This window comes from Rhineura floridana, chromosome 5, assembly GCF_030035675.1.
Source record: "Rhineura floridana isolate rRhiFlo1 chromosome 5, rRhiFlo1.hap2, whole genome shotgun sequence".
Taxonomy (NCBI): domain Eukaryota; kingdom Metazoa; phylum Chordata; class Lepidosauria; order Squamata; family Rhineuridae; genus Rhineura; species Rhineura floridana.
The window spans coordinates 67,784,744-67,798,684 of record NC_084484.1 but is presented as its reverse complement, the minus strand read 5'-3'; the positions used below and the strand labels follow the sequence as shown (position 1 = coordinate 67,798,684).

The 13,941-nt window shown below is 42.8% G+C and overlaps 1 pseudogene; it reads left to right on the top strand.

Annotated features, from left to right (window-relative positions):
• The first annotated feature begins 1,493 nt into the window (after positions 1–1,493).
• On the top strand, positions 1,494–1,602 carry LOC133386348 (5S ribosomal RNA; annotated as a pseudogene).
• The last annotated feature ends 12,339 nt before the right edge of the window (positions 1,603–13,941 follow it).

Here is a 13,941-nt window from a genome sequence, read left to right as displayed (position 1 = left end):
GTGGGAGGTCACAGGGAGCTGCAGGGGGGAGGAAATGAAGGGGATAACCCTTTGTGTTAGTAGGCAACTGCTTGAACAATGTTGGATATCAGCCTCTGAAGTCTTAGCACTTGGGGTGGTCAAATCCAGGCAAGCCAGCATGAACTTTTTTGTGACCATGTAAGTGTGACCAAGGAAGAGGCAGAGAGGTAGCCCAATAACTCAGGCCCAACACAAACTGGAGATGTAGAGAGAGACCTAGCAGAATTTTCATTGCTGGTGTGAAGCAATTGGTCTTTGCTGTCCTGGACTGTTAATATGGGCTTTGCTGTTTAGGAAATGCTGTGTATAATATGGGAATACTTGTCTGTTGAAGACGTTAAAAGGTTAACCTGCCCAAATCATCTGGCCTGGCTGATCACATGACCTGGCCTGGGGGCACAACTATCAAGGCAGTGTGTCTACCACTACCTATGTGTGGCAAGTCACATCCCAGGCTCAACCATTCATGAGTTCCTCTGACTTGTTGGGGTGGAGGATATGATTCACAAGGAGAGCCTTTAACAAGGTCTCCACTCTTCTTTAGCTTCTTAGAATTAGGGGGTTCTCATGATGATACCGTGCCTGAGAGATAAGCAGAAGTTTGCTGAGGCTAGAAAGAAGGCTTTTAAGAATGGGCTACTCGTGTGCAAGGAATCCTACTGAGGGCCTGGTGAGTTTAGGAATTGTTTAGACTAGGGCAAGTGGGTTGTGTTTAATCAGTTTTAATTTGTTTTTGCTCCAAAGGGATAATCTGGGTTTACTGTGAGTTTTTCTGTCACACACGGTGGCATGTTTGGACATTTGACTTTTTCCTCTATAACTTTTTCTTGGCTTAAACTCTGCATTTTTCTTTCTGTTTTAGTAGACTCTAATTCTTTTATTAAACTCTAATATAAACCTGATGCAGTCTCTCTTTGTTTTCATCATCCACATCTGAAGCCATAATACTATGCTACCACAAGAGTCTTCAGAGAGACCTCCGAGAAATTTGGAGACTGTTTGATAAGGAGTGACCTCTTTAAACTTCATAATTCCTTTTCTGATGGTGACAAGAACTTCAAACAGGGAGTGGGGGTGCAAAGAGAGGGGTACACTCTCTGGTGGGAGGATCTCCCTTCCCCAGGCAGCCATGGACTCAACGTGGCTAGGTGTGGCCATCACAATCACGGCGACAGATCCAGGTTTTGGAGGAAAGACTGGCCAGTTCCTAAAACTTGGGCTGGAACTGCTTCAGGTTCTGGCACAAAACAACTGTCTCCCACCCAATGAAAGCAGGAGTTTGGGGGAGTAGAACTGGAGTCATGCCATACACAGATCAGTCAGTGTATCAATATCATTCACCATCCTTGAGTGCTAGTTCTTTACAGGCAAGATATGAATTAAAACACTTTGTTCATCCCCCAGGACACTCTTGAAGACAAGTACAAATTTTACTTTGAGCCTGAAGAATAAGATGGACTAATTAGCTTGGGGCCTACGACCATACTACCCTGAACACATCTGATCTCAGAAGCTAAGCAGCATCAGGCCTGGTTAGTACTTGCATGGGAGACCACCTAAGAATACTAGGTGCCGTAGGCTTAGAGGAAGGCAATGGTAAACCACCTCTGAATACCTCTTACCATGGAAACCCTATGAATATATCCAAAAAAGATTGATAGGGTCACCATAAGTCGTAATTGACTTGAAGGCATATAACAACAATTAGCTTGGGACCAACTTCTTGAAAGATCGTTTTGCCCCACATGTGCTCACTCAAATTGAACCTCTTCAACTTTCAGAACTTGTACTTTATAAGTGCTACATAATGTTTGTTCCATGATTCCCCAACCCTCTAGAGCAGATTTTGGGGTGTCTGAGGAGGACTGTAGGGGGAGGCAAGGAAGGGTAAGTCCAATATGGGCAAGCAGAAGTCTGTCATGCAAGCAGGACACCACAACTGTATGATGTCACCCATGCTATTTAAGTTTATATTTCTAGTTCTTTATATTCAACACTGTCCTCTAATACGTACTTGCTCTCAGATCTTCAGGGTTGTCCTACTCAGTGCTACTCAGCTTAGTCCTACTCAGAATAGATCCATTGAAATTAATGAACTAAGTTAGACTGCAATCCAAGACATGGCTACTCAAAAGTAAGTTCCATTGGGTTCAATGGGACTTTCTCCTAAAAAAGTATGTATTGGATTGCAGCCTTAGTCATTAATTTCAATGGGTTAACAGCCTATTAACTACAGTGGGTTTACTCTGAGTAGAACTAGTATTGAATAATGCCCTGAGTTTCCAAATATTTAAAGGGGGAGATAAACTGAGTCCCCCCACAAGACTCTTTTCTTTCCATTCCCAGCACAGTGCAAAGCTCTTTTAATGAAACCTCAAGGCTTCCTCATTTGATCTACTAGTTAACTTGCAGCCAGCTTAGTCAAGCTGCATTAGAGAACAGAGACAAGGGAGTGGCATTAGATTTCAACCAGAGAATGAAGATAAATGACTCAGTGTGCTTCATAGGGGAGTTACTATGGGATGTGAATGCGAAATGGTGGTAAGAAGAGATGTAGCAAACACAGTCAGTACTAGAAAAATGGAAGGAAAACAAACTTTAATGCATACTTACCAGGGAATGTACAAGGTGGGTCTATTTCAAATGTTATAGGGTCATGGGCCATCCCCATGCAAACTGACCAAGTAGTGAAACTCAATATGGAAGAAACAATTGTCAAAATAAAGGCAGACCTAGAGCACTGGGCAGGACTAATAATAAGTGGGGGGCAATAAACATAATTAAAATGAACATCATGCCAGAGTAATATACGTCTTTAGGGCCTCCCCCTCACTATTCCCCAGAAATACTTCACACAAATTGACCAGCTATTTACAATTTTTTGGTGGGGTCCAAACAGCAGGCCAAAAAGCTTGGCATATAGCAAGTACAGCTCCTAGCGACAAAAGGTGGTTTTAACTCAGGGATCCCGGAACTGTTTTCGGGGGGGGGGGGCTCAAGACTGGTGGGCAGGTCATGTCATGATGCCCTAATTGCAGGTGCATTGTTTACATCTGCTTATTTAATGGGTTAAATGAATAATACATCTGTCATATTCTAGCACTGTCACAATCATAAATACACTTGCAAGTTCTTTTGTAAAACCATAAAAGCTTTACATTTCTTACTGGAACTTCATGTAACACCTTTAAAATAAAGAAGTATGAAATGAAAAATGAAATGGACTGCCTTCAAGTTGATTCCGACTTATGGCGACCCTACAAATAGCTTTTCATGGGAAGTGGTATTCAGAGGTGGTTTTACCATTGCCTTCCTCTGAGGCTGAGAGGCAGTGACTGGCCCAAGGTCACCCAGTGAGCTTCATGGCTGTGTGGGGATTCGAAGCCTGGTCTTATTTTCTTTTATCTTAAAATAAATTAATTAAAAGTACAATAAATTAAAATAAATAAAAAGATCATAGAATACATTTTAAATTAAAGAACAATAAAATAAATAAAAAGATCTCATAATGTAATAAATAAATAAAATAAAGATTTTAAAATAAATAGTATAGTTGTGTTTCTTGTATTCTGTTATTTATAACATGGATATCATAACAGGCATGCATCATACTTAATAACAACAAACCTTAAAGATAGGTTCAGAAGGGGTAGCCATGTTAGTCTGAGATATGAAAACACAAACAAGAGGTCTGTGGCATCTTAAATAAATGTGTGAGTCTTTAAGTCTTTGTGAGTCTTTAATGTACCATAGACTCCTTGTTTGAGTATTAATAAACCATAAACATTACTGTGGCACACTTAAGACGAAGGTGGCTTGGCGTTCAGCAGTTCTGGTGATAAATTAATTCATAATGTTTTCCAAAGGAATTTTTGCTTGTGCACGTGAAGAAGCAGATATGTAAGGTGCCTCTGTGTCATGTGATTACACAGGTATGTCTTTATTCTTCTCAGAGCACTGAAAGAATGTTCTCCTGATGCTGATGATGCAAGTATGGTGTGTAAGAGCTGTAACAGCATAACTTGGTCTTAGAGATTTCAGACTGGCTAAGACTGTCGTCTCAATGATTGTGAGATGTCTTCAATAGTCTTTACTTCAGCAGTTGGAATGACTGTTGGGAGGAGTGACAGCTGTGCCAGAAGCCTGTTCAGATCAAAGTCACAGCTGTGAACTCCAAGGGCCTCTCTGAGGGCTCATCCAAATGGAGCAGGATAATCCATGTTTTCCATATCCGGTTTGTCATCTGACAGTCCTCACTTTGCCTGTTTGTTCGCTCTTTCTTGATTAAAAAAACACGCATTTTTTTGCGCCCACACATGCAGCGGGAGGACCCGTACTTCTCACTTTTTCCCAGCTCTGCCCATAACACTCCCCCCTATCAGCCAATTGGTCCACAAAATATGATGTATGCTCCTCTCCCCCTTTGCAAAGAAGCACAATAAGAGCGTGAAAGTTTGAATTTCCTGTGGCTGTAATGCCACTCGCCACTCTGGAGCAGGGCCGGCGGGGTGTGTGTGTCTCCAGGTGCTTATATGCCAATAATTGCTGTATATATATTTTTCCTTGTATTTGCGATATTACGCAAAAACGAATGTATGTGTTTTTGCCTTTATGCATAGTAAACATTCTGGAGATACACACGGCTGGCGATTCTACCTATTTCTCCAGAACTGCATGTCATGTCTAGGAAAGTAGACCACCAGTCTCTATGGTTGTTGGTGCCTGAGACACTGTAGCAAAAAATGTTTGAACGTAAGAGCACAAAAGTTTGAAGTTCCTGTTGATTTGGTAATAGTGGCTGTAATGTTCACTGAGTTTTTGGCTCTTTTACAGCTCCACTTACAGCTATGACATTTCTGCCTTGTGCAGTTGAGGGCAGCTGGAGCCCAACAGGTGCCTGGACAGGGTCCTGTGCCACCCTGGAGCCCAGGAACAGCAGGAGCCCGAGCAGCGCCCGAGCCATGCTGAGCTTCCTCGGCTCCTGCGGGGTGGTGGTGGTGGAGGAGGCTACTTCACAGCAGCTGCACTGGGGAAGGTTTGGGATAGGAAGTGCCGTGATGTAGCAAGCTCAGTGCGGCAGGAGGTGGCGGTGGCTACATTTCCCCCCCTTCTGGCAACACTGTTAACAAGCCAGGGCTTGGGGGACGGGGATCTCCACCTCCCCCCCTTGCACCCCCTCCCACCCAGCCCCCAAAAGCCTTTCCTAGCTAAGGAACCTGGCGCGGCTGCTGGATCCCTCAATTCTTGGGGGCTGCTGGTGGTGGTGCCTAGTCCAGGTCTTTCCTCCCCCCTTTTGCACACACACATGCGCATTGGACACATCCGTTCCCCTTTCTCCGCTTTGAAATGTTCCCTCTGATAAAAGAGACCTGCAAACCACTTATCTGACAATAATTGCTGTATTATTGCTTTCATTTGCAATATTGCGCTAAACTGAATGTATGTATTTTACTGGGGGTAAACACGCCTGGCAATTCCACTTATTTCTCATGGAACTGCAAGCAAGTAAGGACGTGTCATGTTAATGGGGAGCATCCCCCTTCTAACAGCACCAATTTTTAATGGGGACCCTTCAAAACTCTGGAAAGGGAGGGGAGGAGGAGGAGAAGGAGGAGGGGAAAGAGGCAATCACTGCAGCCACTCCCGCCTCTGCCCTTGTCTTGCGCCCGCTCGCTGGCTCGTAAATTCAAATTTCGCTCTCTTGCGTCCAAGCACAAAGGTCCAAGTGTAAGCAATAGGTTCCCGAGGGAAGGATCAGCCCCAGGCCCGGCAGAAATGGCAGCGGTGGGAGGAGAGGGAAATGTGTGTGTGTGTGTGTGTGTGTGCAAAAGGGGGACGGGAGGCCCTGGACTCGCACCACCACCAGCAGCCCCCAAGAATCAAGGGATCCAGCAGCATCATGGGGTTCCTTAGCTAGGAAAGGCTGCTGGGGGCTGGGTGGGAGGGGGTGCGAGGGGGGAGGTGGAGATCCCCCTCCCTCAAGCCCTGGCTTGTTAACAATGTTGCCAGAAGGGGGAAAATGTAGCCACCTCCTGCTGCGCTGAGCTTGCTACATAGCAGCACTTCCTATCCCAAACCTTCCCCAGTGCACTGCAGTACCTGCTTGTGTGCAAATGCAGAAATGCGCATTTCCACATCTGGGAAGTACATGGCTCTGATTGGTTCAGTTTCCCGGGCTTTTCCAAGCACATTCACGCACATGCACACAAGTGAAAATCCATTATTGGATGGTAATGACGGAAGGGGTACTGGGACACGCCCAAGGTCCGCCCATGGACCGCCTACATCTCTATAAACCGCGGTATTGCATCCGAGCCCCTAAAGTTGCAGCAGATGATTACCGGTTTAAAAAAGCAAATCGCATTTTTCGTGGTAATGCCAAAGTGGATTTAACCATGCGAAAATGTGCAAAAGTGTTCAGCGTCATATGGACGACCGAAAAATAATGAATACACAAAGCGATCATGTCACACATAATACAGTCGTCTGGATGAGCCCTACGTTCTTCTGTGCTGCTGAAATGCCTTCCACATGAAGCAGTCACTAAAGCATTTTCCAGTGTCACTAGTTGGTCCATTGCTGTTCCGTTTTACTGAGATCAAGATCATGGTTGTTTCATCCTTAACAGTACTTAGTGCATCACCAACCATGTCACAGCTGTGGGCAACCTCTTGCAGAGCCAAATCTAGTGAGTGGTTGCTGCAGTGTATGTAAACTGACTTGGGATGAATATCAGTAATCTTTTTTTGAATACCAGAGAAACGCCCAGACATATTAGCTGCACCATCAAAGCAGTGTCCACACAAAGCATGGAAATCAAGCCCCAGACAAATGATCATGTCTTTCACAGCAGTGAAGAGAGTACAAGATATAGAGTCAGGAGGGTTATAAACACCAAGTTATCCTTCTCATATGTTCAATAATTCACTCTCTGCCGAACGCAGACACAATGTAAACTGCTCATCTCCAGTCACATCTTTTGTCCCATCAGCAATTATTCCCCCAAAATGGCTTGATTTCACCTCTTTAAAGATGTCATGTTTCACTCTTTGAGCCATAATTTCAAGTAGCTCATTTTGGATATCACCACTCAGCCATTTGACTCTTCGTGTCAGCTATCTTGTAAGAGCAGGTACATTTTCTGAGTGTTCCTCCAAAACGTCAATCAAGTTACCATCTTTTTGGCGTGCCCCTGCAATGCTTGACCTGTATGGCAGAGGTAGCACACAGAACTAATGATGGCGCATAGTGCTTCTCGAGCCTCCTGCTTACTTGAATGCTTTGTAAGGAACATAAAAATATTCATACTTTTCTCTTTTGTTAGATGGTATCTCACAGAATCAATGTGTTAAATGCTCTTTTCATGAGAGTGGGATTGTTCAACAGCATGTTTCCAATTTGAGAAAACTTTTAGAATAAAACTCACTTCTACATTTGAAGAATGCTTCTTCTCTATAAATGCTCTCCAGCAATCATGGCAAAGAACCACATCACGATCCACATCATAATGAAGCTAGGTGAGCTTCTCAAACCATTTCAGCTGACAAGACCTATTGCCCTTACTTTTTGGAAATTTATAGGATTTTGTTGGCACAAATCTGGTGGTCGAATATGGCGGTCCATCTCTTTCTTGAGGATCATCCTCAAGGTGTTGATCATCTTCATTCAGCTTGCTGCATTGATATGGGCCTTTAGGCAATTCTTCTGAGGCAGAAGCTGTTTTCTTTGATGGCAGCAGCCAGACATCAAGCAATGGCCTTTTTTGGACATTGTCCTGCAACCATTCAGAAAAAGCAACCATTTTTTCTTTCTGTTTGTGTGTGTATTAAAAATCACTGTATGCTGCAAAGAAGCCATGCTGTCACTGTGGCTCTAGAACAGAAAATGAATTTTTAATTTTTTTACAGAATTCCTGAAAGTACCGGGGAAGCTTCTCGCCAATAGGAATTCCATGTTGGGAATCATAGAATCGTAGAGATGAAAGGGGACTATAAGGCCATCAAGTCCAACCCTCTGCTCAATGCAGGAATCCAAATCAAAGCATTCCCAACAAATGCCTGTCCAGCTGCCTCTTGAATGCCTCTAGTGTCGGAGAGTCCACTACCTCTCTAGGTAATTGGTTCCATTGCCGTATGGCTCTAACAGGAAGTTTTTCCTGATGTCCAGTCGAAATCTGGCTTCCTGCAACTGGAGCCCATTATTCCATGTCCTGCACTCTGGGATGATTGAGAAGAGATCCTGGCCCTCCCCTGTGTGACAACCTTTCATGTACTTGAAGAGTGCTATCATATCTCCCTTCAGTCTTCTCTTCTCCAGGCTAAACATGCCCAGTTCTTTCAGTCTCTCCTCATAGGGCTTTGTTTCCAGTCCCCTGGTTATCCTCCCTGCCCTCCTCTGAACCTGTTCCAGTTTGTCTTCATCCTTCTTGAAGTGCAGAGACCAGAACTGGATGCAGTAATCAAGATGAGGCCTAACCAGTGCTGAATAGAGGGGAACTAATACTTCACACTATTTGGAAACTATACTTCTGTTAATGCAGCCTAATATAGCATTTGCCTTTTTTGCAGCCCCATCGCGCTGTTAGCTCATATGCAGCTTGTGACCAACGACAATTCCAAGATCCTTCTTACATGTTGTATTGCTGAGCCAAGTATCCCCCATCTTATAACTGTGCATTTGGTTTCTTTTCCCAAAGTGTAGAACTTGGCATTTATCCCTGTAGAATTTCATTCTGTTGTTTTCAGCCCAATGCTCCAGCCTGTCAAGGTCCCTTTGTTTCTGTCTTCTGGAATTGTGGCTTAAACAGCTGCTCCCTAAGTACATTTACCTTGGAGTAAATCTCATAACTCGATGGACTTCTGTGTAAACATACATACAAATTGGGCTGCATAGCTTATTTTTGCATCCCTTATTTATTCATGCCACAACTATAACCTAGGATTCGTTTTCTATGCAGGTCAGCTAAAGTATTTAGGGGTTCACACCATGTATGAGTTGAGAACAAAAAAAATTAACAATAACATCTCTGCTCTTGTCAACATAACCATACGTAAGGTACAATCTCTACTTATGAAACTAATTGCATTAAGTTAGTGAACCTGCTTATGTTAAACTGTTTGAAAGTTTGAGAATCCTTTATATTTGATTTTTATTACAATTTCAACTGTAATAAAAGAGCAGCATTTAGCTCAAACTGATATTTATAAAGCATTATACTCACTCAGGAACGATCTTGAGTCACTGTGTTGCAGGTCTTTGTTGTTAATCTTCAGTAGGGCTCCAACATGTTGTTGTTATGTGCCTCCAAGTCGATTACGACTTATGGCAACCCTATGAATCAGTGACCTCCAACAGCATCTGTCATGAACCACCCTGTTCAGATCTTGTAAGTTCAGGTCTGTGGCTTCCTTTATGGAATCAATCCATCTCTTGTTTGGCCTTCCTCTTTTTCTACTCCCTTCTGTTTTTCCCAGCATTATTGTCTTTTCTAGTGAATCATGTCTTCTCATGATGTGTCCAAAGTATGATAACCTCAGTTTCATCATTTTAGCTTCTAGTGACAGTTCTGGTTTAATTTGTTCTAAAATCCAATTATTGGTCTTTTTTGCAGTCCATGGTATGCGCAAAGCTCTCCTCCAGCACCACATTTCAAATGAGTTGATTTTTCTCTTACCGGCTTTTTTCACTGTCCAACTTTCACATCCATACATAGAGATTGGGAATACCAGGGATCCAACATACAGATTAAAATTGGCTGCTGCAAAGCTCTCCTCCCTGAGTTCTCCCAGTTCCAAGAAGCAGTCCCTCTGTTAGCTCAAGGGAAGTACTTTGAATGAGAAAGTGTTCCTTTCTAAGGTGTGTGAGCCCCTTTTATGAACAAAATACACCCAAAATAATGGGACAGAAATCTGGACGGAATAAATCCAAATGCCCCAGCAGAGATCTCTAGGCCACTGGGTGAAGGAGTAGTATTCTGAGTAGTTTAAGTGTGTTGCCACCTAGTGGCCAAAGAGCAGATGTATTACTATAGCAAAGTGAGATTGAGCATGCTCTAGCTTGTTGGCTGGAACTGCTCCTAAAATGGCTGCCAGAGTGCCAGGCAAAGGCCTTGATGAAAACAGAACAAAATTAACACAGTAATCTGTTAGTATTCCTGGTGTGGTCTCCATAGATTACAGAAGGGATGCTCATGCTCTGGAGACCTGTTTGTAGTGGCTGTGCAGGAAACAATTTTTTGCCAGAACTTAAGAATCACTATCAATTTTGTTTGGTCATTTTGAGGGGGGGCGCTCAGCCCACCCAAGCTTAGTCCTAGGGGGGCTTAAGGCCCCCCTGTTCTGAGGTCCATGGCTCCATAGTGACTCTGTGGGCTGAAGTATTCTCGCCAGGGCAGCTGGAAAGATGTCTCTGAAAGGAGTTACATCACTGAAACCTTATGTAGGCTGACAAGACCTGGGCTGTGGTGGTCTCTGTCTCCCTCAAGTAGCTAGCTGGGTAGTTGAAGATCCCTCACCTTATTTTTGCCATCTTTGTCTTCTGCAAGATTGGAGAGATGGAAATACTGTAGAAGACTCCAACTTTGAGTCAGAGGATGGTGCAGTGCTGGCTGGAAGTCCCTTAAGAAGGTCCTGAGAATTGTCCCCCTGAGAAAGCAACCTGAACATCAGATCCTCCACCATGCACTGCAAAGTTCCAAGGTCATGAAAGGTGACTGAATGGTGCAACACTGTTAAAAGTGTAGCTGGGGGGGGGACTGGGAATCTGCTTCAGGAGCAAAATGCATTGGTCTGGCACTGCCAAAACAGGAAGTAAAAACAGGTTTATTGTGGCCACGTGTTTCCATATGTAACTGTTCAGTTTCATATGTGAGTGAGTGGGTTGTCTTAGTGGGTGACCAGTTCTGCAGGTCTGAAATCAAGCCATGCCATTACTATAGGGAGCTGGGGAAGGCTGACATAATACAGATAAAACATTAGGATCAGGGAAGAACCAAGTGATGAATTTCCCCCCAAGTCCTAGAGATAGCATTGCCTCCATGCCAGCCCTTTTCTGTAGAATAGCCACCCTTCATTTACTGCCTTTTACAAAACACCTGGCAGGAGGACCTGTGAAGTAATTTGTGACATGGCTGTCAAAGAGAGATGGGAAGAAATTATATGCACTTTGTATTTTAATGTGAACCTACCTAATTTGCTTTTCCCAAAAAGAATGCACACAACTACCCTTCAAAATCTGCAGTTCTCTGAATTTCACAGTGCAATTCTCCAAGAAAAAAAATGTGTACAAAATGTGTAGATGAAGAGAGAGTGTGCATAAAAACGCATACATTTGTGGAAAATGACATATAAAGTGCAGTATATTAGGCAAAATTGCATACAAAATATGTATAGGATAAAAGCATCATAAAATGCTGCCAAATTTTCAAGAGGAAACTACAAATGGATGTAGAAATGCCATGACCTGAATTTAGGATCAGAAAAACAACAAACTGAGAGAAACCAAAATTGACAGATTAGTCTATCCCTACTAAGAAAGTCATGCTATTTCCTACTTGCACTAGCAATCGGGTCTTATCACCTAACGTTTTATTTCCAGCAGGGAGCAAAGGCTGCACTGAATCTGCTGCCAAGAGCTTGCAAAGACACATGCTGATGGAGCCTCTGCTGCTATGGTGAAAATGTAAAAGGAGGCAACTGCTTATCTTTCAAAGAGCAGTAGAGAAGGTCCTCAGTATTACACACACAATAAAAAAAGACCTGTAAGTGTTTTGATCATAGTAGCTTTATGTGACAGACACTGAGTACAATACAAATCGTTCACCTCCTCATATATAGGGAAGGCAATATCTCAGTACCAAAGAACCAGTAGAGGATGGCCCATTAGGGCTCATGCGGCATTGCCCCACAAACTTCAGTCTGTCCTCAGATACCCCCCACCTGTCTGTCTTCTTTTTTACGACGAGCCCAGGGGCTGGTTCTGCCTGTCAGTTTCCACCTCCTTAGTGTAAGGCTGCAAACACACTAGTCGCCTGATCAAAGCTTTTCCATTAGGCACACCAGGAGGGTGAACGGGTTGATCTGCTAATCTCAGTTATGAAATCTCTTTGAAGCTGATTTTTTTAAAAAATGTGCTAAAGCTGCTCTCATCAGGTTTTACAGTAAAAAGGGGTGGGGTTTGAGTAGCGTTGTGTGCCCCTGTTTTCAGAAGAGAGAGGTGGAGACATACTGGAACCAGCAGAACAGGGTGTGTGTTTCTACCCTTAGTGTTGTCTGTGAAGAACTCAGGAAGGAGGAGGTTGGGGGCAAAAGTAGAATTAGTTGGCTCTGCCTGTCATTGGCTCTGGTTCCATTTACTGTTGGCCTCCCTGCCTTCCATGCTACCAGTTCCAAATTAGGCATCAGTCACCACTACAGAGCACATGCTTTGCACGTGAAAAGTCCCAGGTTCAATACCTGGCATCTCCAGTTGAAAGGAAGGGTAGCAGGTAAAGTGAAAGAACTCTCCTTAAGACCCTAGAATGGACAGTGAATGGACGATATTGGGCTGGATGGACCAATAGTTTGACATGGCGTAAGGCACCTTGCTATATACAGACAACAAGATTTATATTTAAAAAAACCTGCATTTATCTAAAGTAATTCTAAACTAAGCCTTTTTATCTTCAGAACATCCAGTTGATACAATCCCCATTTTATAAATCAGAGCTCCTTTATTTCACATTAAGAAAAACAATTTATGATTTTCTAAGTAATGTATCAAGTCAAATTACTGTTCCATCACACATAAAGGACAGAGCTTCTGTGCTCTTCTTAGGTGTGTAGAAGAGACAGCGTCAGGAGATGCAGCTTCTCCTCACCTTTGCATGGCTGGCTGCATCTGCTGAAATTCCCTATTCCATATGAAAGGAACAGAAGCACTGTTCTCTATTTAATTTGATAACCCTACATGTAAACCCTTGGTGACTCGTGCATAATAGAGGAAGAATGAAATGTTCTGTCTAGTAACATGAACACCATTGTCAGATTCTTTGTGCCATGTTAAATAATCAACGCTTACCATTGCTGCATGCCATTAAGTTAAATACTAGTATCATCAGTGCAATAAACGAATGTTACATGCATAAATAAAAGTTTTTTTAAAAATAAATAAAGAGCATTTCAATTATTGTTTCTGTTTGCTGTTCATCATTACAGCTGACAACTTTTTTCTTTACATTGCTGAAGAGCCAAAAGATGGTATGTATGATTGTTAATTAAAATAATTTGACACTGATTAGTTCATTCGAAATAAATAAACCGGGAAGTTAAAATATGGGGGAAAGATGTGCATATGTGCATGCACACACATGCATATGTGAAATCAGACGTTCTACCATTACAGTTTTAACATAGAAATTAAATAATGGTTCTGATAGTCAATGTACTATTCTCTCCTTCTATGAATACATCGTAAATGTAATATAATGTATATGTGGTAAAAATAGACATTAAGAAGAACAATACTGATCAAGGTCTGGAGTGCCAGCATTTTATGTCACCTATTGAGATACCTACTACAAAAGTTTTCAAAATTGATTTGTAATAGAAAATTTGGTTTCTATCAGAACCACTTTGGCTCTATGGCTCAGTATCTTTAAATGGTCACATGGATGTTGATCCAACAAATAGCAGAATAAATCTCTTTGTATGTGACATCTCTCTTAACAATAGACTAGAGAATGATAGACTCATAAGAACACATGAACGGTTCCTGCTTGCCAGCCTCAGGTTCAGTGTTCTACTGAACACTGGTACCCTACTTACAACCAAGAACCTGGTCTGGCTCCTTAGCTGGAAGCAAACACTGTCCTCAAACCCAGCATTCTGCTGGACTCCAGGATCATGACACTGGGAAGAGCATTCTACAGATAGGGTGCCCCAA